General features: G+C 35.6%; 1 non-coding gene across 1 annotated transcript; it reads right to left on the bottom strand.

Annotated features, from left to right (window-relative positions):
* Positions 1–4,479: 4,479 nt before the first annotated feature.
* On the bottom strand, positions 4,480–4,551 carry TRNAS-GGA (transfer RNA serine (anticodon GGA)). Its single transcript has one exon. It is a non-coding gene; the product is annotated as a tRNA-Ser (tRNA).
* Between the last annotated feature and the right edge of the window lie 3,342 nt (positions 4,552–7,893).

Here is a 7,893-nt window from a genome sequence, read left to right as displayed (position 1 = left end):
TCTTGGAAATGAGCTAAGGTCTTGCAAGCTGAGCAGTGCAGCCAATAACTAACTCAACAAAAATGTAAGGGAAAGTTGGGGTGTAAAAGTTAGCTGAAAATAAATAATTGGGGGTTTTGAAGGTGAATTGCTCAAAGGGATTTTTAAAACAATTAGTCAAGTGTCAATTTTCCCCCCTCTTCTCTATTCATAAGGAAGTAAACTACTACAGAACAGATTAATCTACTCACTCTTTAATTATATAAGTAGTGAGTAAGGGCTTTTGTTAAATTGTTAATGATTGGCCTATTTCCCTAGAGTTAGTGTCATTTAGAACTTCTTGTGAAAGTTCTATCACACTATGCAGTGTGTCTAAGATTCACCCACATTTTATTTATTTATTTTATTTTTTATTGTTTTAATTTAAAAATCTTTAATTCCTACAGGCATTCCCAAACATGAACCCCCCTCCCGCCTCCCTCCCCATAACATCTCTGTGGGTCATCACCATGCACCAGCCCCAAGCATGCTGTATCCTGCGTCAGACATAGACTGGCGATTCAATTCTTACATGATAGTATACGTGTTAGAATGCCATTCTCCCAAATCATCCCACCCTCTCCCTCTCCCTCTGAGTCCAAAAGTCCGTTATACACATCTGTGTCTTTTTTGCTGTCTTGCATACAGGGTCGTCATTGCCATCTTCCTAAATTCCATATATATGTGTTAGTATACTGTATTGGTGTTTTTCTTTCTGGCTTACTTCACTCTGTATAATCGGCTCCAGTTTCATCCATCTCATCAGAACTGATTCAAATGAATTCTTTTTAACGGCTGAGTAATACTCCATTGTGTATATGTACCCCAGCTTTCTTATCCATTTGTCTGCTGATGGACATCTAGGTTGTTTCCATGTCCTGGCTATTATAAACAGTGCTGCGATGAACATTGGGGTACACGTGTCTCTTTCAATTCTGGTTTCCTCGGTGTGTATGCCCAGCAGTGGGATAGCTGGGTCATAACGTAGTTCTATTTGCAATTTTTTAAGGAATCTTCACATTGTTCTCCATAGTGGCTGTACTAGTTTGCATTCCCACCAACAGTGTAGGAGGGTTCCCTTTTCTCCACACCCTCTCCAGCATTTATTGCTTGCAGATTTTTGGATCGCAGCCATTCTGACTGGTGTGAAGTGGTACCTCATTGTGGTTTTGATTTGCATTTCTCTAATAATGAGTGATGTTGAGCATCTTTTCATGTGTTTGTTAGCCATCCGTATGTCTTCTTTGGAGAAATGTCTATTTAGTTCTTTGGCCCATTTTTTGATTGGGTCGTTTATTTTTCTGGAATTGAGCTGCATAAGTTGCTTGTATATTTTTGAGATTAGTTGTTTGTCAGTTGCTTCATTTGCTATTATTTTCTCCCATTCCGAAGGCTGTCTTTTCACCTTGCTTATATTTTCCTTTGTTGTGCAGAAGCTTTTAATTTTAATTAGATCCCATTTGTTTATTTTTGCTTTTATTTCCAGAATTCTGGGAGGTGGATCATAGAGGATCCTGCTGTGATTTATGTCTGAGAGTGTTTTGCCTATGTTCTCCTCTAGGAGTTTTATAGTTTCTGATCTTACATTTAGATCTTTAATCCATTTTGAGTTTATTTTTGTGTGCGGTGTTAGAAAGTGATCTAGTTTCATTCTTTTACAAGTGGTTGACCAGTTTTCCCAGCACCACTTGTTAAAGAGATTGTCTTTACTCCATTGTATATTCTTGCCTCCTTTGTCAAAGATAAGGTGTCCATATGTGAGTGGATTTATCTCTGGGCTTTCTATTGTGTTCCACTGATCTATATGTCTGTCTTTGTGCCAGTACCATACTGTCTTGATGACTGTGGCTTTGTAGTAGAGCCTGAAGTCAGGCAAGTTGATTCCTCCAGTTCTGTTCTTCTTTCTCAAGATTGCTTTGGCTATTCGAGGTTTTTTGTATTTCCATACAAATCTTGAAATTATTTGTTCTAGTTCTGTGAAAAATATGGCTGGTAGCTTGATAGGGATTGCATTGAATTTGTAAATTGCTTTGGGTAGTATACTCATTTTCACTATATTGATTCTTCAGATCCATGAACATGGTATATTTCTCCATCTATTAGTGTCCTCTTTGATTTCTTTCACCAGTGTTTTATAGTTTTCCATATATAGGTCTTTAGTTTCTTTAGGTAGATATATTCCTAACTATTTTATTATTTTCGTTGCAATGGTGAATGGAATTATTTCCTTAATTTCTTTTTCTACTTTCTCATTATTAGTGTATAGGAATGCAAGGGATTTCTGTGTGTTGATTTTATATCCTGCAACTTTACTATATTCATTGATTAGCTCTAATAATTTTCTGGTGGAGTCTTTAGGCTTTTCTATGTAGAGGATCATGTCATCTGCAAACAGTGAGAGTTTTACTTCTTCTTTTCCAATTTGGATTCCTTTTATTTCTTTTTCTGCTCTGATTGCTGTGGCCAGAACTTCCAAAACTATGTTGAATAGTAGCAGTGAAAGTGGGCACCCTTGTCTTGTTCCTGACTTTAGGGGAAATGCTTTCAGTTTTTCACCACTGAGGATAATGTTTGCTGTGGGTTTGTCATATATAGCTTTTATTATGTTGAGGTATGTTCCTTCTATTCCTGCTTTCTGGAGAGTTTCTATCATAAATGGATGTTGAATTTTGTCAAAGGCCTTCTCTGCATCTATTGAGATATTCATATAGTTTTTATTTTTCAATTTGTTAATGTGGTGAATTACATTGATTGATTTGCGGATATTGAAGAATCCTTGCATCGCTGGGATAAAGCCCACTTGGTCATGGTGTATGATCTTTTTAATGTGTTGTTGGATTCTGATTGCTAGAATTTTGTTGAGAATTTTTGCATCTATGTTCATCAGAGATATTGGCCTGTAGTTTTCTTTTTTTGTGACATCTTTGTCAGGTTTTGGTATTAGGGATTCACCCACATTTTAGAGGAAAGCATAGAAGACTTGAAACTTTCAGTAGCCAAATTTTTGTTAGTACTCCATACCAGTTATGTTTTCTTGTGTAATTTACCTAAACTCTTTGAGACTCCTGTGCCACAACTGTAAAATGGGGGGAAAAATCTAAACTGTAGCCTTGTTGTGAAGATTAAATGCGAAACCTAATAATCCTTCTACAAATATTGGTTCCATTTTTCCATTAAGAAGATACAGAAATGTGTTTCCAGGGATTGGAATGAAAAGAAAGAACTGTACAAGTGCAGGCCTTTATTAACAATAGATACTAGCCCGGAAACTCTCTTCTTGCTATTACAGGATATTTGATCATAAAATAGTTTGCCAAGAGGAATATTATCCTTTTGACCTGAAAGATTTTGCTGTTAAGCAGCTGATTTGGGACAATTTCTTTGATACAGTAATGTACTCTGGCCAATCACATCTATAAATTGACTCAAGTTTAACCAGAAAGATAATTGAATTTTCATCTTAGCTCCACTGTTGGTTATTCCTTTGCCTCCGGTCTTCCCGTTTGCAAATCCATCCTATACTCTGCATCATCTTAACCTTCTCAGGACACCACTTACAGGCACTCTCTTCCTAAATGTAAAAACTTTTAGAAGTCTTCCATTGTGTGCAGGATTAAATTATTTAGCATATAATTAAATGTCTTCCATTTTACCTTTCAGCTTATTTTCAACTTCTCCTTTATACAAATTTTCCCTTTAGTTGTCTTACCTCCTTATTCTTCTATTTTTTCTCTTACTATTAATATTCTTATTATCTCCTTTGCCTACCCAAACTCAACCCACTGTTAACATCCTTTCTAAGTCTACTTTAATACAGTCTTCTCTATAAAATATTTTATTAGCACACCGGCCCAAACTGTGACCGTATGTATACACATAACTATCTGTAAAAAAGAATGTGATTCCACATTTTATGCCACCAGCATAGTTCAAACTGCTAGGGTGAGAAGAGGGAGAAACCACTTTCAGCCTGGGGTTGGAGAAAGGATTCCTGGAAGTAGTTAACCTTGAAAGAGTCCTTGAAAAATGGCTTAGAATTTCCCAGGAGATAAGGTGAGGTCACCCTTGATAGAGGAAATAGTATAAAAAATGAATCAAAGTTTGGAAAATATAGAGTATCCTCAAGGAATAATGAAAAATTCAACTTGGACAAAGCATAAAATACATATAGAAATATTTTGGATTACTTGGTGGATTGGAATCTAACTTACAGGGCATTACTAAATTAAGAAATCTGCACTTGAACTCTATTTCAAAAACATTAAACCAGCAGAAGAACATCAGATAAAATGAGGAGGATGGTGTGCAGAGTGGAGTTGAGTAGACTGATCAGGAGATAATGGCAGTCAATTAAAGGAATTTAATTAGGGCTGATTTTAAGGTACTCAATAGCTCCTCCCTCCATGGGATTCTCCAGGCAAGAGTACTGGAGTGGGTTGCCATTTCCTTCTCCAGGGGATCTTCCCAACCCAGGGATCGAACCCAGGTCTCCTGCTTTCCAGGCAGACACTTTAACCTCTGAGCCACCAGGGAAGTCCAAAGGAAAATAGAGATGTGAAATGAAAGAACAAATATGAAAGAGGCAGAACCAACATCAAACACTGAATGAAGTGGAGAACAGACGTATGGATGCTATTCCTTGATGGATATTAAATGCTTATTTTGAGTATGAGCCTTGAATCAGCTTGGGTTTACGTATTGACCGTTTTCAGGCTGAAAGTCATAGGGAAGTTTCTTAAATTCTGTTTCATTTTCTTCACTTGTTTAATGGAAATAAAATATGAGAATTTAATGCCAATATCTGTAAAATACTCAGACAATACCTGGCATATGTGAAGCTCTGTAAATGTGTTTGCTATTATTGCTATGTGGACTGAAATGGGAGGCCACTTAGTAGTTGAGGGTAGTGAGAGCCTGCAGGGTAGCTGCAGTGTAGTCAAGAGATGGGGTTAGAAAGTCTTTGTGGAAGTGCCAAGGCCAGAGTTTTCATGATGTCTTATTCATAAAAGCAGCATAATAAACATGTCATGATTTAATTATTACTGAATATTTTGGACCAAATAATTTTTACTTAAATAAAAATAACATTCTCCTTTAATGGATAACTAAAACTATTAAAAGCATCTAAAATTTTCTAGGAGAGAGAAGTGTATAACATTTATTAAATGCATACTGTGGCCTAGGTCTGTTAACTGTATCATAATTTTAATCTCAGAACAACCATATGAGGGAAGCATTTTAAATTTAATTTTAAGCTTATAGAATCTGAGAATCAAATGTTAGAATTAACCCATTCTCCTTTTCCTTCCCAGAATTAGGGTTTTATTTAGTGTTTTATAGAAGCACAAAGTAATGCAATTAAACAGGAAAATAGGGTAAATACTGAAAAGGAGACAAACATTATTATTTGTGGATGATGTGATTTTGGCTTGAATCACTTAAGAGAATCACTGTAGAAATTATTATAAAATACAAAATTCAGCCAAGTGGTCATTCACAAAATCAGTATTTTCAAATCAATAAATTTTCAATCAACTAACTTTAATAGGAACAAATTGACAAAAAATATTTCAACTTATAATGCCAGTTAAAAATAATTACAAAGTATCTAGAAATAAATCTAAGAAGAAATAAGTAGTGTCTTAAGAAAAATAATTTGGAGGGAAATTAAAAGATTTTTATATAGAATGGAATAATTTTTCTTGTATAAGAAGATTTGGTATGGTAAGGATATACAATTTTACAACAATGTATGTGTAGACATATATTTTGTGCTCATGCTCAGATGCATCTGACTCTTTAGCAACCCCATGTAATGTAGCCCACCAGCATTCTCGGTCCATGATCTTCCTGGCAAGAATATTGGAGTGGGTTGCCATTTCTTCCTCCAGGGGATCTTCCTTACCCAGGGATCGAACCTGGGTCTCTTGTGTCTCCTGCATTGCAGCTTGATTCTTTACTGCTGAGCCACTGGGGAATAATTTATACAAATTTAGTGTGAACTCAATCATAATTGAAATGCTACTTTTTTTAATTGAAGAGGGAGATGAGATGGGAAAGGGAAAATTAATCAATTGATTTTTAAGTTTATTTGCAATAATACACTTATATAACATGTCTGAATATTCTTTATCACAGTTATAATGAAGAATGATGAATTCTATAATTATAAAGACAAAAATGAACTAGAAATAAGAATTCAGTTCAGTTTAGTTCAGTCGCTCAGTTGTGTCTGACTCTTTGCGACCTTGTAAATCACAGCATGCCAGGCTTCCCTATCCATCACCAACCCCTGGAGTTTACTCAAACTCATGCCCATTGAGTCGGTGATGCCATCCAGCCATCTCATCCTCTGTCGTCCCCTTCTCCTCCTGCCCCCAATCTCTCCCAGTATCAGGGTCTTTTCCAATGAGTCAGCTCTTTGCATGAGGTGGCCAAACTATTGGAGATTAAGCTTTAGCATCAGTCCTTCCAATGAACACCCAGGACTGATTTCTTTTAGAATGGACTGGTTGGATCTCCTTGCAGTCCAAGGGACTCTCAAGAGTTTTCTCCAACACCACAGTTCAAAAGCATCAATTCTTCGGCACTCAGCTTTCTTCACAGTCCAACTCTCACATCCACATACATGACCACTGGAAAAACCATAGCCTTTACTAGACGGACCTTTGTTGGCAAAGTAATGTCTCTGCTTTTCAATATGCTGTCTAGGTTGGTCATAACTTTCCTTCCAAGGAGTAAGCGTCTTTTAATTTCATGGCTGCAATCACCATCTGCAGTGATTTGGAGCCCCCCAAAATAAAGTCTGACACTGTTTCCACTATTTCCCCATCTATTTCCCATGAAGTGATGGGACCAATGCCATGATCTTAGTTTTCTGAAATTTAAGCTTTAAGCCAAATTTTTCACTCTCTTTTACTTTCATCAAGAGGCTTTTTATTTCCTCTTCACTTTCTGCCATAAGGGTGGTGTCATCTGCATATCTGAGGTTATTGATATTTCTCCTGGCAATCTTGATTCCAGCTTGTGCTTCTTTCAGCCCAGCGTTTCTCATGGTGTACTATGCATAGAAGTTAAATAAGCAGGGTGACAATATACAGCCTTGATGTACTCCTTTTCTTATTTGGAACCAGTCTGTTGTTCCATGTCCAGTTCTAACTGTTGCTTCCTGACCTGCATATAGGTTTCTCAAGAGGCAGGTCAGGTGGTCTAATAGACAGATTAAAAGAAAAACAAAAAAAACCAACAACAAAAAAAAACAGAAATTGACCCAAATATTCATCATATTTGGTCTTGTTTAAAAATCATTAGATAAACAATAGTTTATACATCAAATAGTATTTAGATCTGGATAACCATTAAGTAGAAATAAACAGATCCGATACTTCACTTACATTATGAAACACATTTTGATAAAACAGTTTCACTGAATATATAAATCAAAATTTAAATGTAAAAAATAGAACTGTAAAGGTGGTTGTGTTTACTTTCAAATTAAAAGTACAAAGACATCTCCAAATAAGACACAAACTCCAAAAGCCTTATAGGAAATGTTTGACAAATTTGGCTAGGTAATAACATAAAATATTATAATAATATAAAAGAATTAGTATAAAGAGCTTTCATGAAATTAAAAGACAAATTAGAATCTGGGAATATATTTACAACATATATAACAAAATGACAATTTCTTTTGTTTACAACAGTGTGTGCAAATCAATAATAAAAATGCTTCATTCAGTACAAAAATAGGCATAGAATATGAACAAATACCTTAGGCAAAAAAACCCCACGAAATTATGAAGGATGAATAATAATGTAATCAGATTCTCAAGTTCACTCATAAAACAAATGTCAATCAAAACAATAACCTAC

The sequence above is a fragment of the Ovis canadensis genome, chromosome 2 (genome assembly GCF_042477335.2).
Source record: "Ovis canadensis isolate MfBH-ARS-UI-01 breed Bighorn chromosome 2, ARS-UI_OviCan_v2, whole genome shotgun sequence".
NCBI classification, from domain to species: domain Eukaryota; kingdom Metazoa; phylum Chordata; class Mammalia; order Artiodactyla; family Bovidae; genus Ovis; species Ovis canadensis.
The sequence above is the reverse complement of the archived record's forward strand: the minus strand, read 5'-3'. Positions and strand labels throughout refer to the sequence as shown.